Genomic DNA, 21,526 nt, shown 5'->3' with positions numbered 1-21,526 from the left:
TGTCTGCCTGCCTCAATGTCACCTGCCTTCCAAATAAATAAAATAAAAAATTTAACAGATCACACAAGGAGCAAGGAAAACAGAACATCTTTCATCTATGTGGTCTGCCCTAATAAAGCTACCATATTCTGATCTTGAGGCTCCAACCTAACAACCCAATCCAACTGAGTCCCTTCCCAAAAGCCCCACCCTCAGACAACATAATTGGAATAAGTTCCCACCCTCCATCCATTAACCATTAACCTCAGACTTTAGTGACTAAGCTTTTAATACATGGACTTGCAGGAGACACCCACACTAATACCCAAATCACAGCAATCTTATGCCCACGGTCACAAGACTATCTGTGAGAGCTAAAGTACCAAAGTAGACCAGTCAACTTTTCATCACCACAATGAAATACCTGACAGACACCAACTCTATAAAAGGAAAGCGATTTATTTTGGCCCACAGTTCTGGAAGTGCAAGATCTAGAGGCCTCATCTGACAGCAGTCTTCTTACTGGCGGAGTTCCAAGACTGCACAGAGTCAGGGAGCATGGCTGTCTGTCTTTATCTCCCTGTCCTCTTATAAAGCCTTCAGAACTCATTTATGGGGGTAGGGGGTCTCCACTAATCAGTCTACACATTTCTCAAAAGCCCTACCTCTAAACACCGTAACTGGATGAACAGTCTGTTCCCTTAGTACCAACAATCTAAAACTCTGGAGACCAAACTCCTGAGTTAGAAGTGAGAAGACAACATTCAAATTACAGCATAAAGTTTGCCATTTTTCTTCTTTTTCTTATTATAGATAGATTTGTTTATTTGAAAGGCACAGTTAAAGAGTGGAAAGAAACAGATATTCCATCCACAGATTCTCTCTCCAAATGGCTGCAACTGCCAGCTAAATCCAGACTAAAGCCAAGAGCCAAAATTTCTTCTGGGTCTCAGACACGGGTGCAAGGAAACAAGTACTTGAACCATTCCCTGTTGCTTTCCCAGGCACATTAGCAGGGAGCTGGATCAGAAGTGGAGCTGTTGAGGCTCACACTGGTGCCCATATGAATACAGGTAGAGGGTTAGCTTGCAACATCAAACACCAGCACCAATTTGTCATCACTTACTAATAGGCTTTAAAATTTACTCGGGCCCGGCGCGGTAGCACAGTGGTTAAGGTCCTCGCCTTGCACGCCCAGGATCCCATATGGGCGCCGGTTCTATCCCAGCAGCCCCGCTTCCTTCCAGCTCCCTGCCTGTGGCCCGGAAAAGCAGTCGAGGACAACCCAAAGCTTTGGGACCCTGCACCCGCGTGGGAGACCCGGAAGAGGCTCCTGGCTTCGGATCGGCATAGCATCAGCTGTTGCGCTCACTTGGGGAGCGAATCATCGGATGGAAGATCTTCCTCTCTGTCTCTCCTCTCTGTATATCCGCCTTTCCAATTAAAAAAATAATAATAAAAAATAAATCTTTAAAAATAAATAAATAAAATTTACTCCAATCTCATATCACACACTAGGATAAAGCACAAATAAATCAAAACCTATGTTTGAAAAATAATCAAACAGGTATTAGAGAAAAATGAGTTATTCCAACTCTCAACGACTAAAAGCATAATATAACTCAAATCTAGAGCTGTATGAAAACTACAACATATTCAGTTATCCAAAACTCAAAAGCCACAGCATGGAAGAAAGCTTCATACGAAAATCACATGACACATTGAGAATGTTTGCAATTAATTCAACAGATTATAGCACCGATTTATATAACTCAGAATTTCTAACTCTAATTTACAAAGAACTTCTAGAATTTGAGGTAAAAAATATTGTGAAAACAGAAAAATAAAGGACAGAAAAATAACAATATCCCCCCCCAAATTTAACTGGCCTATAAAGATACAAAAATATGAACTACCTAATTCATAAAAGAAACGTAGTAAAACCGGGATAGCATTCTCACCTACACACCCCACAAAAGCACTACTTGATGGCCCAACCTTTCGTTCAAAATTAAGAGTACAACATAGCCAACTCCAGGAAGTGAGCCTAATGCTATTTACCTGAAACACTCAAGTGTTCACATAGCAACCTCAAGACTGGACTCAATCTCATCACCACAAATTCATAATTATGAAATGACATGTGTACAAGATTACTCATAACAATTACTGTAGCACAATATTGGATATAACATAAAAATACAGGACTTGATAAATAGCTGCCACAACCACAAAATATTTTTCAGCTGGTAAAATTTAAAAATAAAGTGAAGAGGATTTTAAGGTTCCCTAACATATTGCTGAAAAGATCAGAGATAGCATATATAAATACATAATCTTTAATATTACAGGGGAAAGAGGCCAGTACCTCCATAGCATAGTAGGTTAAGCCTCTACCTAAAGCACCAGCATCCCAAATGAGTGTGGTTCATTCAAGTCCTGGCTGCTCCACTTCCGATCCAGCTCCCTGCCAATGTGCCGGGGAAATCAGCAGAAGATGGATCCAAGATCTTGGGCCCCTATACCCACATTGGAGACCTGGAAGAAGCTCCTAGTTCCAGATCACCCAACTCTAGTTATTTGGGGAAGTAAACCAGTAGAGGAAAGATCTCTTTATTCTCTGTCTCTGCTTCTGATTCTTTCTAATAACAACAACAACAAAAAAATCTTTAAAAAATATATGTATTTATCTTTAGTTACATAAAAAAGTGACTAAAATGTGAAACACATGAAATTGGTTACTTTTGGGAGAAAGAGAAGGAAAAATACTGAAAATAAAGAGTTCTCTATCTTGGGGCCAACACCATGAGGTAATAGGTTCAGCCTCTGACTGTGGTGCCAGTATCTCATATATGTGTCCATCTGTGTCCTTGATACTCCACTTCGCATTCAGCTCCTTGCTAATGCACCTAAGAAAGCAGCAGAGGATAGCCCAATTCCTTGGGCCCCTGCTCCCATGTGGAAAACCTGTAAGATGTTCCTGGCTCCTGACTTCAGACAGCCCAGCTCTGGCTGTTGTGGCATCTGGAGAGTGAACCAATGGATAGATCTTTCTCCACCCCTCCTCTCTCTGTAACGCTTTCAAGTAAGTTCTCCATATGCATATAGACAAATTTATTTTAAGTTTGTTCTTTTTATCCTAATAGCTGAACCCAAAACCCTATAATATGTGCTTGCAACACTATTTTTGAAGTTATTCACTTTAAGAATAAACCAATCAATCTCTAATAAACATTTTTAATGTTTATTTATTCTTAATTCCCTAATTTTAATTTTTCTCTAAGTACCTTTGCACTTTAATAATATTGGAGATACTTTAAAAAGCTCAAATGAAATAGGTATTGTGAAAAAACAAACATGGAATTCAAAATTTTTCCATGAACAGTTTGAAGTTCCTTTACCTACTTCCTTATGGTCTATTCTGTCAATTCAATGTTACCCTTGACTCTCCAATCCAAAAGACAAAGCTATTATCATAATAATTGCTCTCATATCGCCCTGCTACCAATAGCTTCCTTTTTTTGTTACAGTAGCTCCTATTTTATTCCATTTTGCCTTGAGAAAATAACCATTCTGGGCTTTACTCATTCATGTCCAAAGGTTGACTTGAAGTTAAAAATCAATACATAGTATTTACATTTTTATGACTGTATAAACACAGCTTTGGAAAGCATGGTACTAGCAATCTTCATTTTATTCTCTATGACTGAATGTCATATTCTTAGGACCGTTTCAAAAATAATGTTCCTAGAATCAAGAGCAAACTCCATATTTATTGTAGTCCCATGCAACATTCTTTAAAAGAAGAGACTGGTTTATTTACAACTCAGGGTTAATAGAGTGAGAGGAGGAGAAGTGGTGACAAGAGATTTCATCCACTGGTTCACTCGTCAACTGGCTGAATCAGCCAGAGTTGAACCAGGCCGACCCAGAAATTAGGAGCTTCATCCTTGTCTCCCACATGGGTATCAGAGACTGAAGCACTTGGGCCATCATACACAGCATTGTTCAAGCTATAAGCAGGACGTTGGATATTAAGTGGAGCAGCCAGAACTCAAACTTGCTCCCATAATGTATGTTGGCATCACAGGAGGTGGCTTTATACCACAATGCTGGCTCCATGTAGGCAACATTTGTAATTCAATTCATTGTATGACTAAGACTTTTTCTTTCCCTATTTTTTTCTTTCCAACTTTAAAAGCAGAGCAAAAGAGAGACCGGTATCTACAATCTGCTGGGTTACTCTACAAACGCCTGGAATTAGGACAGGCCAACGCCACGAGACTGAACTCCCTACTGGTCTTTCCTGTGGATGCAGAGATCCAGTGACTTGGGCTACCATATTGCCTTTCCAGTTGCATTAGCAGGAAGCTGGATCTGAAGTCACCTAGTCAGAATGGCACCAGCACTCCGGTATGAGTTGGCACATCCCAGCAGCAGGTTAACACACTGCAAAACAATGCCCACTAAAAAGATGACTTTCTGATTGAGTTTATTGACTCAGCTGTGATATTTAATTGCCTTTTAAAATTTTCCCTCACAGCACTGTCTTTTGCAATCACATCAATTTTTACCCTAACTCCCCACAACACTATCCACTCCATCAAATTCTATTTCCTCCCAAGATGAATTTCTTTTTTTTAAAGATTTATTTTTATTATTTTTTCATTGGAAAGGCGGATATACAGAGAGGAGAGACAGAGAGGAAGATCCTCCGTCCGATGATTCACTCCCCAAGTGAGCGCAACGGGCCGATACTATGCCGATCCGAAGCCAGGAGCCTCTTCCGGGTCTCCCATACGGGTGCAGGTTCCCAAAGCCTTGGGCCGTCCTCGACTGCTTTCCCGGGCCACAGGCAGGGAGCTGGAAGGGAAGCGGGGCTGCCGGGATTAGAACCGGCGCCCATATGGGATCCCGGGCGTGCAAGGCGAGGACCTTAACCACTTGCGCCACCGCGCCGGGCCCCCAAGATGAATTTCTTAAAAGTCCTTCTCCGGGGCCCAGCATGGTGGTATAGCAGCTAAAGTCCTTGCCTTGAATGCAAGGGGATCCCAGATGGGTGCCGGTTCTAATCCCGGCAGCTCCACTTCCCATCCAGCCCCCTGCCTGTGGCCTGGGAAAGAAGTCAAGGACAGCCCAAAGCTTTGGGACCCTGCACCTGCATGGGAGACCAGGAAGAGTTCTGGCTTCGGATTGGCTCAGCTCCAAACATTGTGGTCACTTGGGAAGTGAATCACTGGATGCAAGATCTTTTGCTGTCTCTCCTCCTCTCTATATATCTAACTTTGCAATAAAAATAAATATTAAAAAAGAAGTTTTTCTCCTCCAATGTAGAATGACTACATTTTTTAAGCTTTCTGAACAGTATCAACCTGAAATATCTTTCCACTTCTTCTGGAGGTTGGCTCAACTGTTCCAATAACCTGTTTTCCTTGTCCTTAGTTTATAATTTAGCTGGAGTACATCCTTAAATGACTACCCAAATGATAGTAAACAAGATAAATTTTGTCTATGCATGTCTGGGAAGACCATCCTTACAAATGATCATTTGACTTAGTAAGAAATTCTAAGTTAAAATTTTTTTCCAATAAAAATTATAAACACTCCCATTTTCATATGCACATAGTGTTGCTAAAGTGCAAACCTGGCATTCATTTATTTGAAGTTGACTTGATCCTCCCTGGAAGGTTCTGGAATCTGTCCTTTCATAATAACATAATGGCATATCTAGATGACATGCCTTTGTACTTGTTGTACTAGGTAATTAGTGAGTCTTGATCTGGAGCCTGAAACTAGCAAGTCACCGACTCCCATTTCCAAACTCAGCCACAGAGAAACTACAAATGAGAGGGGCGTGAGAATTTCAGGAGAAAATAAAAATAAGGAAAAAGAAAACTGAAAAGGGCTGATGTTGTGGCACAGAGATTTAAGCCACTGTCTGCAATGCCAGCCTCCGACATGAGCACTGGTTTGAGTTCCTGCTGATCCAGATTCCTGCTTGTGGGCCTGGGAAAGCAGTGGAGGATGGCCCAAGTGTTTCAAGCCCTGTACCCACTTCTGGCTGCTGGCTCTGGCCTCCCAACTGGTGGCCTACCCACTTTTGGTTTTTGTAGCTATTTGAAAAGTGAACCAGTGGACAGAATCTCTATCACATCTTCTTTCTGTAACTCTGTCTGTGAAGTAAATACTCCTTAAAATTAAATCAAAACAAGATAAAAAGCTTATAGTCTGAACTGGTTCATGGGGTAAATGGAGATTAGTGACTACAGTTGAGAACTTAGAAGTCCCAGTAAAAGGACAGAATGCTTTTCATCTTATTCTTTAAAGATCTATTTATTTACTTGAAAGGCAGAGAGAGATCATCCATTACTAATTCATTCACCAAATACCAACAACAGAGCTGAGCCAGGGCAAAGCTGGAATCAGTAACCTCATCCTGATCTTCTGCACAAATGGGTTCAGGAGCACAAGCACTTGAGCTTTCTTCCTCTATGTTCCCAGGTACATTAGCAGGAACCTGGGTACTAAGCACAAAGCAGCCAAGACTCCAACCTAGCACCTCACTACAAGATGAAAATGGCCCAAGTATATGGTTCAATTCACTGTGCCAAAAACCCACCCCCCTCACAAGCTGCCTTTAAAATTAAATTCTGTTCTTCCCAAAAAACACCCTCATAGATACAAGTCTCATATAAAGCACACATTAATTCTGTAAAAGAAGAAGAAGAAAAAAGCGTGAATCAGTAGTAAAGCCAACACACAGAGCCAATGTCCTAGCACAGCAGGCGCAGCCTCTGCCTGCGGCGTTGGTAAACAACGTGGGAACCAGTCTGCTTCCCAGCTGCTCCACTTCCAATCCTGCTCCTAACTTACAACCTAGGAAAGTAAACAGAGAATGGTTCAAGTCCCTGGGCCCCTGCACACATGTGGGAGACTCAGAACTTGCTAGTTCCTGGTTTTGGATTGGTCCACCTCTGACTACTGCAGCATTTGGGAAGTAAGCCAGCACACAGAAGATCTCTGCTCTCCTCCCCACTCCTTCTGTCACTCTTTCAAATAAATAAAAGTTTCTGGTACAAAAAAAAAAAAAATTGTGAAGGTCTGGTACGGGCTTAGTGGCTAGTTCTTCCCTCGCATGCACCAGGATCCCATATGAGTGCTGGTTTTAATCCCTGCAGCTCCACTTCCCATCCAGCTCCCTGCCTGTGGCCTGGGAAAGCAGTTAAGGATGTCCAAAGCCTTGGGACCCTGCACCTGAATGGGAGACCCGGAGGAAGTCCCTGGTTCCTGGCTTTGGATTAGTGCTATTCTGGTTATTGCAGCCACTTGGGGAGTGAACCAATGGACGGAACATCTTTCTCTCTGTCTCTCCTCCTCTCTGTATATTTGACTTTCCAATAAAATAAATAAATATTTTTTAAAATTGTGAAAATCACCCATAATTCAACTAAAATTATGAATCATCAACACTATTAAACAAAGAAAATACTGAGTTGAAAATTTTAATACATCCTTTTTAGAAAGCAATAGACCAAACACACATTATATGGCCAGAGAAGGCATATATATACAATCAGTAACTTGGGCCAGCAGGTATCCAGCTAACATTACAAATTTATAAAAAACAGATATTGTACTGTGTTGGCAAACTTTTTAGACGTTTTGTTTAATTTATTTATTTGAAAGGCAGATTATTAGAGAGAAGCAGAGATAGATGGATGGAGCAGGGAGGAGGGAGAGAAAGGAAGAAATCAAGTGAGAGAGACAGAGAGGGAAAGTGCTTCTAACTGCCGGTTTACTTATCAAACTCCCCAACAGTCCAGAGTGAAGCAGACTGAAGTCAGGTACAAGGAACTCCATCTGGGTCTCCCACATATGCTGCAAAAACCCAATTTCTTGGACCATCATCTGCTGCCTTTCCAGGCACATTGGCAGGAAGCTGGAGCACAAGCAGAGCAGCAATGCCTTGAACTTGCATTCTGATATTGGATGTGAGGATCCCAAACACAGTCAGTCTGTTGTACCACGACACTCACGTGGAAGCTGGCAAGCGTTCATCTGTAAAGGCCAGAGGGAAAGCATCTTACACACTGTGGCTCACACAATCTGTCCCCAGTTACTCAACTGCTGTTGCAGGCACAAAAGCAATCATGGGCAACACACAAAATAGGCAAGACTGTGTTCCAACGAAAGACAGACAGGAAACTTTTTTTCTGTGACAAAATATTAATCGGGAGCTTCAGTGTTACAATCAGCTAACTCATGATTCTTACACAAAAATATAATTACACTACCCCTTTCAACATTTAGATATAAATGGCATTTTGGCTTGAAGGATGATAGCTTTATCTTTTTTTTTTAAATGCATTTATTTTTTTCTTGGAAAGGCAGATTTACAATGAGAAGCAAAGACAAAGAGAAAAGATTTTCTACCACTGGTTCAGTCTCTAAATGGCTGCAAAGGCTGGAGCTAAGCCGATTTGAACCCAGGATCCCAGAGCCTTCCCTCTCCTGGATCTCCCACTTGAGTTCAGGGTGCCAAGGCTTTGGGCTGTTTTCTACTGCTTTCCCAGGCCACAAGCAGGGAGCTGAGTGGCAAGTGGAGCAGCCAGAACATGAATCAGCATCCATACTGGATCCTGATGTGTGCAAGGCAAAGCTTTAGCCACTACACCATCCGACTGGGCTCGATAGCTTTATTAGGTGGCATATCATAGTCTAACCACCGATTATTACTTCATAAAAGCCTCAATATTATCTAAAACAACATGTCAAAAATGGGGTTGACACTGTGGTGCAGCAGTGTAAGCTACCACCATACTAGAATGAAAGACCTAGATCTGGTTGTTTCACTTCTGCTCTAGCTTCCTGTTACCGTGCCTGGGAAAGCAGTGAAAAATGGTCCCAAGTGTTTGGGCTCTTACCAATCACATGGGAGACAAGGATGAAGACTCTGGGCTCTGACTTCACTCTGGCCCAGCAACAGGCATTGCAACCATTTTGGGAAATGAAATAACAGATGGAAGATCTCTCCCTCTCTCTCTCTGTAAACCGCCCCTCAAGTAAGTAAAATAAATATTTTTAATAAATAGCATGACTATTATGAAAAAAAGTAAACTGCTAAAACTAGATTGTACTTATTTGAAAGAGTGACAGAGAGAAAGGAAGAGGGTGGAGGAGAAGAAGGCGAAAAGAAGGTTTAAGGATGAAAGAGATCTTCCATCAGGAAGGCCAAACCAAAGAGCCAGGAGCTTCCTTTCAGGTCTCCCACATGAGCGCAGGGGCCAAGCACTTGGGCCGACTTTGGCTGCTTCCCTGGCACACCATCAGGAAGCTGGACTGAAGATGGAGCAACCAGAATGTAAACCAGTACTTACATGGAGCGCTGGCACCACACTTAATGCACTATACCACAAAGCCAGCCCCACAGAGGAAGAAGCTTATTAAACCAATGCTGAAATTAACACCATTGTATGAAAAATAAAACTTTTAAGATTTTAAGTAAGTGTAGGAACAAACAGGCCAGTTTTGTGGCATAGTGGGTAAAACCGAAATCTGTGATACTGTTATGTAATATCCCATAGAGGTGCCAGTGCATGCCCTGGCTGCTCCAACTCTGATTTGGCTCCTTGCCAACTGCTCGGGGAAAGTAGCCATTATCCACTGCCTTCTCAGATACATCAGCAGAGAGCAGAATTAGAAGTGGAACAGGTAGGCCCAGCACAATAGCCTGGTGGCTAAATTTTTGCCTTGCATGAGCCAAGATCCCATATGGGCATCAGTTCTAATTCCGGCAGCCCTACTTCCCATCCAGCTCCCTGCTTCTGGCCTGGGAAAGCAGTCAAGGACGACCCAAAGCCCTGGGACCCTGCACCAGCATGGGAGACCCAGCAGTAGCTCCCAGCTTCAGATTAGCTTAGCTCCAACTATTGCAGCCACCTGAGGAGTAAGTGGGCCTGTGGATGGAAGATCTTTCTGTCTTTCCTTCTCTCTGTATACCTACCATTTTTCCAATAAAATAAAATTTAAAAAGCGGGGGGGAGGGGGGGGAAGGGGGGAACAACTAAGACTAAAATTGGCACTCTGGTAGGGGATACAAGTGTCAAAGGAAGCTGCTTAACACACTGCCCCATGAGGGCAGCTCCCAAGCTCATTTTAAGAAGCCATGTGATTGGGCCCGGCGCGATAGCATAGTGGTTAAAGTCCTTGCCCTACACGCAGCAGGATCCCATATGGGTGCCAGTTCTAATCCTGGCAGCCTTGCTTCCCATCCACCTCCCTGTCTGTGGCCTGGGAAAGCAGCTGATGACAAGCCAAAGCCATAGGACCATTCACCCGCATGGAAACCTGGAGGAACTTCCTGGCTCCTGGCTTCGACTGGCGCAGCACCAGCCATTGCAGTCACTTGGGGAGTGAACCATTGGATAGAAGATCTTCCTCTCTGTCTCTCCTCCTCTCTGTATATCTAACTTTCCAATAAAAATAAATAAATCTTTTTTTTTAAAAAAAGAAGCAACATAATCTTGATTCCAAAAATAAAATTAGAAAATCACCACTTTACAACCATCAAAATAAATGATTCAGGAAAACTCATTAATGGATGTTTAAACTAGCACAAGGAAAGTCTGAGAAAAATAAAGAAATATTTATACAATCTCAAGCCTTCACCCCACAAAATACTGAATAACAAAGGACAAAATAACAAATTTAAAGTAGAAAACTTTCAAACACAATTTAAAATGATCAAAGTAAATATCAAAACCACTGGAACAAATTAATCTCCTTTGCTTTTTGATACAAGGCAGGAACACAGTATTACTTCCTGTAGTGTTCCTGAAAAAAAATATGCACCTGAGATCTAGCTGTGAAAGAACAGATAAAGGGAAGAACAGCCAACAGAAGCCTGCACTCCTCACAAATCTCGGGGTCATAAAACAAAACGGACACCAAGTACGGATGCGTGCTACGCTGATTCAACTGCTACCTGGGACGCCCACACCATGCACGGGGGTGAACTGGCTTTGAGCTCCAGCTCCACTCCTGATTCTAACTTCCTACTAATGCACAACCCTGAGAGGCAGGAGGTCACGGCCACTCAAGAAGGAAACATGAACTGAGATCCTGGCTCTGGAGGGCTCAGCCTTGGCTATTGCGGTGATTCGAGGAATGAACCAACAAATGGGAAATCTCTCTCAAAAGTAAAAAAAATAAATAAAAAATAGTTTAAGAGAACAAAAACGACTGCAGATTAATCTCCTGATTGTTCATAATTATACTGATATATTATAAGGGAAAGTCTTTGCTTGGAGGTAATATACTCTGGAACAATTAGGGGTTTAATGCCAGTTAATGCCAGTATTAGGAGTTGCAATGTGGCTGCTTATATTGCTGGTATCCCATATGGGCACCAGTTTGAATAATAGCTGCTCCACTTCCTCGCTCATTTGCCTGAGCAAGCAGAACGTGGCTCCAGACCTTGGGCCCACACACCCATGTGAGATCTGGATGGTGCGCCAGGCTCCCGGCTTCGGCTGGACCATTTGGGGAGTGAATCACTCTCTAACTTTGCCTTTCAAATAAGTCATCTTTTTTTTTGTCAATGAACTATATAATGCCCCAAGTATCACCTGAACATTTATTGATTTTGAAAGGAAAACTAGTAAGTCTACAGAAAAACACAGCAATTACTTAAATGATTATGATATACTCTCCCCCGCCCCACAAGAGAAACATGTATGTATAAAAAATACACACATAACAGAGAGAAGTGCATGCACACATTTACAAAAGAGGAAGGAAGAGGGGAGGGTAGACAGAAATGACAAGTGAGGCAAATGTGAACTAAGTGGGAAAAGGGTATGTAAGTTTTCTGTACTATTCTTGCAACCTTTCTGTAAAATTTGTAAATTTGTTAAGATTGGGGCTAGCATCGTGGCATAGAGGGTAACCGGTGCTTGTGACATGGGCATCCTATTTAGACACGGGTTCCTTTTCCCACTGCCCCACTTGCAATCAGATCCCTGCTCACGTATCTAGGAAAATCAGCATAAGATGGCCCATCAGCAGGGAAGTGGATTAAAAGTGGAGTAGCAGGACTGGAATCAACATCCATACGGAATGTCTATGCCACAGGCAAAGACTTAACCAGCTACACCATAGCAGCAGCCCAGTTACAGCTCAGTGGGTTATACTGCCACTGGGACACAGATTCAGTTCTCAGCTACTCTACTTATAATGCAATTTCCTGTTATTGTGCCTGAGAGGCAACAGATGATGGGTCAAGTATTTGGGTTTCTATTACCCACTATGGAAGACCAGGATGCGGGGGGAGTTTCTGGCTCCCAGCTTCAGCCTGGCCCAGACCCAGCTGTTAAAGGCACTTGGGAGAAAAAAAACAGCAGATGAAACATCTGTCTCTTTCTCTCTGCGTCTCCCTCTGTGTCATCCTACCTTTCAAATAAATAAATCTTTTTAGAAAACACACACAGACACACACACCCTACAGGAAAAAAGACACACCATACAAACGTTAACTGTAACAATGCTAAGAAGTAACGTCCACAAAGCTGACTTCAGGACATGATCTATCTTGAGATATTTCATAATAAAAAGGGTCAGTTCTCAAGAAAATAGGATAGCACCTAATGAATGTATCGAGTAACTGAGCTTCAAAACACAAAGCAAAAACAAATACATAAATCTACATTTCTGGACTGAAGCTTCAATATCCTTCTTCTATTTCAGTAAGTGACAGAATAGAAGGAAAATCAGTAAGGGCACAGACACTTGAATTTTCAACCAGTTTCTCTAATGACATTTATCGACACTATACCCATTAAAAGTTGATGGCACGTTTAAATATATTCTCACACCATACTTAACATCAAAACAAATCACAGGAAATAAATGAACTGAAACTATTCAAAGCATGTTCTCTGATCAAAACAGCAATCTAAACAAAAAAATAAAGTGGGAGAGTTGTGGCACAGCAAGTTAGACCGTCACCTGGGCCAACCATATCTAATACCATAGTGCCTGGTTCAAGTCCCAGCTCCTCTGCCTCGCATCCGGTTCACTAACACGCACCCAGGAAGGAAGCAGATGATGATGGTTCAAGTTCTTGTTTCCTTACCACCCACGCGGACAAGAGGATTAAGTTCCTGGCTCCTGGGTTTTGCCCTGGTCTATCCACAGTTGTGGTGGCCATTTGGAAAAGGAACCAATGAACGAAAAGACTTCTCTCGTTCTTTCCTTCCTTCTCTTCCCCTACCTTACTCTGCCATTGCTTTTTCTCATCAAAAAAACAAAAAATTGTGGCACAGTGGGTGTGGCAGTCATGGCCAATGTCAGCACACCATATCAAGTACCAATCTGAGTCTAGCTGCTCAACTTCCTACCTAGCTTCCTGTTAATATGCCTAGGAAAGCTGCAGAGCACGTGCCAAGTGCTTCAATTCCTGTGCCAACAAGGGAAACAGGATGAAGTTCTAGGCTCCTAGCTTCCACCTGGTCCAGTCCTCACTGTTGTCACTATTCAGGAGTGAGCCAGCAGATGGAAGCATGCTCATGTTCTCCTGTCTTCCAAACAAATAAATGAATCCTTAAAGAGAAGTCCAACTAAGAGTAGCAAACATTTTGAAATGATTACAAATTAAAATCTAACAAATATTTTTAAGATTACAATAAGCAAAATATTTAACAGAAATTCACTAAAAAAGATAATTAATGTCTAACAAAACACATAAAAGGGTACTTACCACAAGTCAGCTAAACAATTCAAATTAAACTACAATGAGGGGTAGCTCAGAGGGTCATGTGACATTTGTAGCACCCATACCGCACCCAGAGTACTGGGTTCAATTTCTCACTCTGTTCCAGACTCAGGGAGATCTCGACTGGGGTCTGGTTTCCTCCCTTCAGCCTGGTCTAGTCCCAGCCTGTGGGCAACTGGGGTATGAAACAGAGTATGGGAGAGCTCCTCTTTGCTCTTTTTCTGTCTCTATGCATTTCAAATAAAATACAATTTTTAAAATTAATGTACTGTGTCCCCTAAAGATCTGTGTATTTTACTCTAAAAAAAGATTCTGTAGCAAAGGCCTTCAATATTTCCCATACAGCAGGCACAGTACTAAACTCTTTCTGTAAAGGGCCAGAGGGTAGATATGTTTAGGCTTTGCAATCTTTTTATTTTTTTTTTAACATATTCTTTTCCTAACATAAACTTTTTTTTTTAAAGATTTATTTTATTTTTATTGCAAAGTCAGATATACAGAGAGGAGGAGAGACAGAGAGGAAGATCTTCTGTCCACTGGTTCACTCCTCAAGGGGCTGCAACGGTTGGAATTGAGCTGACCCAAAGCCAGGAACCAGGAGCTTCTTTTGAGTTTCCCATGTGGGTGCAGGGTCCCAAGGCTTATCCCCGCCCTTGACTGCTTTCCCAGGCCACAAGCGAGGAGCTGGAAGGGAAGTACAGCTGCAGGGATTAGAACCGGCACCCATATGCGAACCTGGCACTTTCAAGGCAAGGACCCCAGTCACCACACTGGGCCCCAGGCTTTGCAGCCTTAGCTGCAAGTATTCAACTCTGCCATTTTAGTGTAAAAGTAGCCACTGAAAACAAAACAGCATAGCTGAGTTCCAGTGGAACTATTTACAAAAACAGGTGGCAAGCTGGATTTGACCCAAGTTTGCTAACTTCTGTTCAAACAAACAGAAAATTGCTTCCAAAACTGTTCAAACAAGCTGCATTATTTTTTCCTATAGTGGCAGGCATGGCAATTACAGGAAGCCAATTATGTTACTTCTTGAACACATGTGCTTCTCAATACTCAACTATCTACTCAAAATACAATGAAAAGGCTAAAACATTTAATATAGAAGAATATCACTCAAAAATATTTCAATAGCTACTATGGCATTTTGAAAAGCTACTAGGGGGCCCGGTACGGTAGCACAGTGGTTAAGGTCCTCGCCTTGCACGCCCGGGATCCCATATGGGCGCCGGTTCTAATCCCAGCGGCCCCGCTTCCCTTCCAGCTCCCTGCCTGTGGCCTGGGAAAGCAGTTGAGGAAGGCCCAAAGCTTTGGGACCCTGCACCCGTGTGGGAGACCTGGAAGAGGCTCTTGGCTTTGGATCGGCATAGCATCGGCCGTTGCAGCTCACTTGGGGACTAAATCATCGGACGGAGGATCTTCCTCTCTGTCTCTCCTCTCTGTATATCTGCCTTTCCAATGAAAATAAAATAAATCTTTAAAAAAAAAAAAAAGAAAAGAAAAGCTACTAGGAATGGGGGAACTATCTAAGCTTAAGATGAGTTAGCTAGTAATAAAATATAGGTTAAACATAAAAAATACACCAAGGTACAAACAGAAAAAGCTGTTACCCACAATGCTGGTATTCCGATTTATCTGATACAATCAAGTTCTAGAAACATACATATATCACTCACAATCACCTGGTTGGTTCTTCATTAACAAGAATTCAAAATTAAGGACAGCAGTTACTTCTGTTTTTAACAATCATCTCAAAACATAATCATAAAAAATAAATATTTCATAAGTACCAAAAGCTGGTTTTCTTAGTTAAGACCACACTCAAAAAAGTGATGCTCCACATGGAATATGCATACAACTTGGTAAAATACGGCATGGCTTTCAATTAAGTGTCTCAAAATGTTCCCTTGTCTTCAAGAAAATTCCAGGCTTAACATCAAAGCAGAAACTTTCTCACTATGATATATATCTAACAGAAGACACATTAACAGAATTAGAAGGCTTAGATTCCAATATAAGTTTGCCACCTAACTGCATGACAATCTGGCATTAATTTTATTCATCAAATAATTTTGAGGATATATACCAGACACAAGTAACAAAATGTTGTAGAAAATATCAAAATTCCTGCCTTCACGGCATCCACTGAATCACTCAATCCTCAAAACTCAGCTTTTCCCCTATATTAATGCATTTATATTTAAGAGAATTCTAAGAAAAAAAAAATCCACATTGCTTTTCTGACTTCAAAAAGGTAACATATGGAGCACAATATGAAACCAATGCTTGCCGCTGCCTAAAAGTATTTGTTGGGCCCGGCGCGGTGGCGCAAGTGGTTAAGGTCCTCGCCTAGCACGCCCGGGATCCCATATGGGCGCCGGTTCTAATCCCGGCAGCCCCGCTTCCCTTCCAGCTCCCTGCCTGTGGCCTGGGAAAGCAGCAGAGGACGGCCCAAAGCTTTGGGAACCTGCACCCGCATGGGAGACCCGCAAGAGGCTCCTGGCTTCGGATCGGCATAGCATCGGCCGTTGCGCTCACTTGGGGAGTGAATCATCGGACGGAAGATCTTCCACTCTGTCTCTCCTCTCTGTATATCCGCCTTTCCAATGAAAAAATAATAAAAATAAATCTTTAAAAAAAAAAAAAGTATTTGTTCTGTCATTACATTAAGACAGCAAACAAAGGAAGTTAACTGTTGGCTTATCTTTCAGACAATCGAATGCAATGAGTCTTACTGGCCTATTATTTGGTAATTAAACCTCCTTAGACGGTATCCAAGAAAAACCACTTTTATGGAAAATTCCATGAGTAATTTTACAGCATCTTTCTAATACTTAAATCCATAAAACACAGATTTTTCAATTAATTAGCTCAAGTTCTCTTTCTACTAGAATTTCGTCTTTCTAAAATTTCATTTCATCTACTTGCAAGAGTAACAGAGAGGCCGACATAGTATCTTCCATCTGCTAGTTCTCTCCTGACACGTGGACATTTTGCCAGGTCAGAGCCTGGAGCCCAGAACTCAGCAGGGCGCCCAGTGGGTGGCAGGGGCAAGCACAGGTCCGCCATCAGCTGCCTCCCAGGATCCATCAGCAGCAATGCTGGATCAGAAGCCTGCAGCAGTACAAAATGGGATGGAGGCACCCCAGCACCTGACCTTCGTGTTTTCTGCTAACTTTGTAGCGAGAAAGGCATATTCTGTACTTAAGCTCTAAATTTCATTTCACTTAATATCAAGATCTATTGTCTCCCACAATAACATGACAGGCAAAGATTCAGGCATTAATTTCTTAACTCTTTCTCAACTCTTAAATAGTAAGTTTTACAAATATCTCTTCTATCAGATTAAATTCTAGAATCAAGTTACATTTCCAATAAAACCAAAGCAAGACTCACTTTAAATGTTTCTGCCACTACAAGCACTGAGTTGTTTAAAATACATAGTACATAGAACTGCTTCTTTCTTTCGAAGATAATCAATACATAAGTTGCCTCTAGGACTAGATTGCTAACCCAGCTATATAAAATAACTAAAGGAAAACATCAAAATCCACCTATATTTTAAAAGCTTCACATTGATGAAATTGATTACTTTATATTTAACATGAGAGGATGTTAATAAACCAACTGACCAAAAAAAAAAAAAATCACTATAAAATATTAATCACCCAGATTTAAACCTTTTAAGTAGGATCTCCAATGGTTGTGGCTAGTTACAAAAATGTTGACATCTGAACCAGCAAGACAGGGGTTGAACACCACCCTGTATCTTGGTCGCAGGCTTTCTGAAGTCATTTTTTAAATCTTTCAAACAGAGATATTAATCACCTACCTTGAAGGATTGTTACAGCGACTAGTGAAAATAAATGCAAAGCCCCTGACACACAGAGGCAACGAAGAATATCAGCTGCTGTTACTTCTAAGCATCTTTATGAAAGAGGATCAAAAAAATAGGATAGAAAATCAGAGCCCAGTTTACATTCAACTGCTAAAACAAAACAAAAACAAAAGCCCACTTTGTTAGGCCTTGGACTGTCTTTTGCTCACATTTCAAATAGTTAACACCACAGCTCTATCTTGAAAATACATAAAATCTAACATTAACCGCAGATCTACTCAGGTCAGAGTTAAATAAAATTAAAATATCATCACCACACAATAAAGCATTCAATTTTGTGAGCAGGGGAGACGCCTTCACTACTGGAAAAAAGTGTGAAAAATCAAGACATAAAAATGTTTATGAAAGGATAGTAAAAGATTCCTACCTTTAAACCGACTGCTATAAGATCTGTAACAACACTGTATGGAAAAAGTAAAAAGAGAAATGGAAAACAAAGTTAGAGGACAAGCTTTTAGAAGAGAGATAATAAGATTAAAGAGAAAAGAAAAAGCATTATAACAACAAATAATAAAAGAATGTGATGAGTTGTGAAACATTAATACAAAGAAAGATGATGGGACAGCCTAGTAACAGCAGAGTATTAAAGTCAAGTCCGTAACAAGGTCTGAAGTCATTTTACTATTTAGAAGAGTCTAATTGTGCTTTACCAACAGGCGTGTTTACTCACTGACCTGGAGCTAACAAACTCAAAGTCGCTGAAGTCTGTTCTTCCCAGTGACTGGTATGAAGGCACATGTCTTATGTTCTAAATGAAACAAAACCAGTGCTTGGAGAAGTTAGAAGATATCTTGTAAGCTGGCCCATTTCACCCAAATGCTCAGCAAAATAGTTAGGACAGTTTCTCAGAACTAGAAGTAATTAAATGCTACATTTTACACATCAAATTTTTTCAAGAAACGCTTTGTCTAAGACTCTTTCCCATGTCAAAACTGTGCTTCAGTACAAATTATGTCTTAAGAGGAAAGGCGCACATGCATCAAAGGGCAGCTTGAGTTTGAAGAGGAACTAAAGAAGGGAGTATGCTGTCTGGCGGCTTGTTTTTTATTTACTATCCAAAACAAGGCAAAGGGACCTTTTCAGGCTGTGGGAAAGCACACAGATTCAATTTACCTAACAGGCAAAATTTCGGTGTATTCAACTAAAACATCCCCAAAGATCAGAGTGTAAACACCCTTATAAAATTCTTCCATGCGGAAATGCATCTCTTTGATGCTTCCAATTAACACCCAATCTCCCAATCTGTTAAAAGAAAAGGCAAAGTAAATTCCACACACTTTTAAAACCCTGTAATGTCATCAGAACCTCATAAAGGAAAACAAATACACGACTCTGGACTGGGATTCATTTCAGAAAATACAACCATGCCTCTTTTTTTTTTTTCTTTTTAGCTTTTCCTCTGTAAAATTTTGAAACTTGAAATTAGGTGTGATAAATGAAGTTTTCTACATTAAAAGTGAAACCGTGTGATACCTGTAGCTACCAGCCCAGACACAGCCAACCCTGCTCAACTTGAACCCCCAAAGGAACGTGCCCTCCCGTGGCTGCATTACTGCTCTCCACGCTCACACCAATCAACTCATTCCTCACTTCCAAACCTCGGACTGCTTAAACGCGACCAAAGACAGTAAGCTGGCAGGACTCAGTTGTTCAAGAGTCTAACAGCCAGGACTCAAAACTCAAGAGCCTGCTTCATTATAACTATAAATCTTAGGACAGGAAAAGCCAGCTCGCGTCCCTACCTGAAGCCAAACAAACCTCCTAGCCACAATTCCCTACACACCAAGATCACTAATTTCATGGCCTTCCTGGACCGAGAAACGCTGCCATATTGGCACAGATCACTAAAACAGCAAAATCCTGCACACATACAAAATGTTTAAGGTAATGTGAAATAGACCTTGACAGCTGGCTGTGATTAGACAATAAAACAGCTTCCACTAAATAAACAGCACTGAAGACATTAGCACAAACACCAAAAAAATTCTGAAACCGCACTTTGAGGTTGTCAGAAGCACACAACCTACATTGAAATGAGTTGCTCCCTAGACCACATATCCAATGTTGTGAAACTCAGATAAATGAAGTCTAACGAGGGCAAAAACTGATGGAAGATTCCAGTCTTTCTACAGCATGACAACCACCATCTTAGAGGGAAACCATAAGCGGTTTTCATGGCCCTAGCAAGTTCCAGCGTCCACAACGAGGCCTAAGAGAAATCTTGTCATCCAAAGCAGGTAACAAACCAAACAGAACCTCAAATACCAAACGGAGTAAGTAAGTGGACTCATAATCTCGAACTTAAACACAGTCGGACACTTCCATAAACCCTGATATCGATACTACGAACCTCCAGTTAATTCACTGAAATCCGAGGAGTTTTTTTTCCTAATCATTAAAATGGCAAGTCCCACCCCACACCTGAGTTCCCAGAAAATTTGTTAGCGCAGCCGATTCCCAATTTCTATTTTTGTTAACTTTCATCAATACATTGTTGAGCTTCTGAAAGCTCCCTGTAAATTCTACTTTCACAGTGTTTTGCCTACAGGACACAGCATTCAGGAAGTTTCTTGGGGATGGAAGGCGGGGGAAGGTGGGGGATCGTCCCCGGCCACTAAGTCCATACGCCAGGTACCAAGAAGTTGCCCACATTATCTCGAAGCCCGGGTCAAGGGAGCCGGGTCGGTGCCCGGCAGCCCCGAGACTCCGCGCGGGGCCGGGGTTCGGAACCCGGTCGCCGCCCAGACGTGTCCGGACGCGCGCACTCGCCGTCCACCCCTCGCCTCGCCGCCGAGGGAAATAAAAAGAAAAAAAGAAAGAAAAAAGAAAAAAAGCTCCGGCACTCGCCCCACCTCACCGGTAAACAGCAACTCCCCGGGCGGCCAGGACCGGAGGTCGGCAGCCCCGGCGCCCGCCTGCCCGTCCCGAGCGCCGCCCCCGCCTCCCCCGGCGCCGCGCACCATTTTTTTTTTTTTTGAGAGGAAGTGTGGGGAGGCCGGCCGAGGCTCCTGGGACTCGAGTCGCGAAGGGCGGGCCCCGGTACCGGCGGCCGGACCGGGTTTCCCTTTGCTGCCCGGTGCGCCCTGTGAGGGTGTGACGGGGCGGACGCTCCGGGGCCACGGCGTGCAGGAAGCAGCGGCTGCGGCGCCTCGGCGGCTCCCCACGGAGGCGCCCGGAAGCCCCGTCGTCGAGCAGGGCCGGGGCGGCCGCTCCTCCGACCCGCCGGCGCCGCGCCCGGCTCCCTCCTCCCTCCGCTCCCCACCTCCCGGCCTCGGCGACACGCGCCCACAGGAAGCGGGGCCGGCGCAGCCCGGTCCGGCCCGCCGCGCTGCCCGGAGCACTTACCCATCCATGGCCCGGTTGGAGGAGCGCACGGGGCGGGAACTGACGGGCTCCCCGCGAGCGGACGGGGACGAGGCGGGGGGCAGCAGGGCGGCTCCGGGCACTGACGCGCGGAGCCTCTTGCCGAGCCCCGGCCGGTTCCGAGGTGGAAGGAGAGTGGGAAACAGGGGCGGGGACCGGGCACGCTCCCGCCACTGCCGCGCCCCCGCCTTCCCCGCCCCGCGAGCGCGTTCCCGCGCGGCCCGGCCCCGCCCCCGCGGCGTCGACGCCCTCCCCGGGGGACCCGCCCCTGCGCTCGCACCCAGCCCCGGCCCGCGCGCCCGGCCGCTCTCCGGCTTCGGCTCCAGGGCGCCCTCTTCCTGCGGCCGCCGTCAGGGCCCGCCCCTCCCTCCGCCCTCAGCCCCTCGCGCGCGCCTGCGCGTCCCCGCCTGCGCTCCCGGGAGCGCGCGCCTTGTGCTTCCCGCTCCGCCGCCCCTGCCGCCGGCCCGGCCCCGCCCACCCGCCCTGGCCGCGCGGGTCTTCCGGCTTCGCAGGCT

General features: G+C 43.5%; 1 protein-coding gene across 1 annotated transcript in view; it reads right to left on the bottom strand.

The window, feature by feature from the left end:
- The window catches only part of PTBP3 (polypyrimidine tract binding protein 3), an 83,722-nt gene extending 62,565 nt beyond the window's left edge, over positions 1 to 21,157 (bottom strand). The window contains exon 1 of the mRNA XM_040963177.1: positions 20,994 to 21,157. The gene's annotated coding sequence lies outside the window, so the exon portion shown is untranslated. The remainder of the gene's footprint in view (positions 1 to 20,993) is intronic.
- Positions 21,158 to 21,526: the final 369 nt, after the last annotated feature.

This window comes from Ochotona curzoniae, unplaced genomic scaffold (assembly GCF_017591425.1).
Source record: "Ochotona curzoniae isolate NIBS_2020 unplaced genomic scaffold, NIBS_Ocur_1.0 scaffold_3208, whole genome shotgun sequence".
Classification (NCBI taxonomy): domain Eukaryota; kingdom Metazoa; phylum Chordata; class Mammalia; order Lagomorpha; family Ochotonidae; genus Ochotona; species Ochotona curzoniae.
Note: the sequence above shows the minus strand (reverse complement) of the source record. Positions and strands in the feature narration are given on the sequence as shown.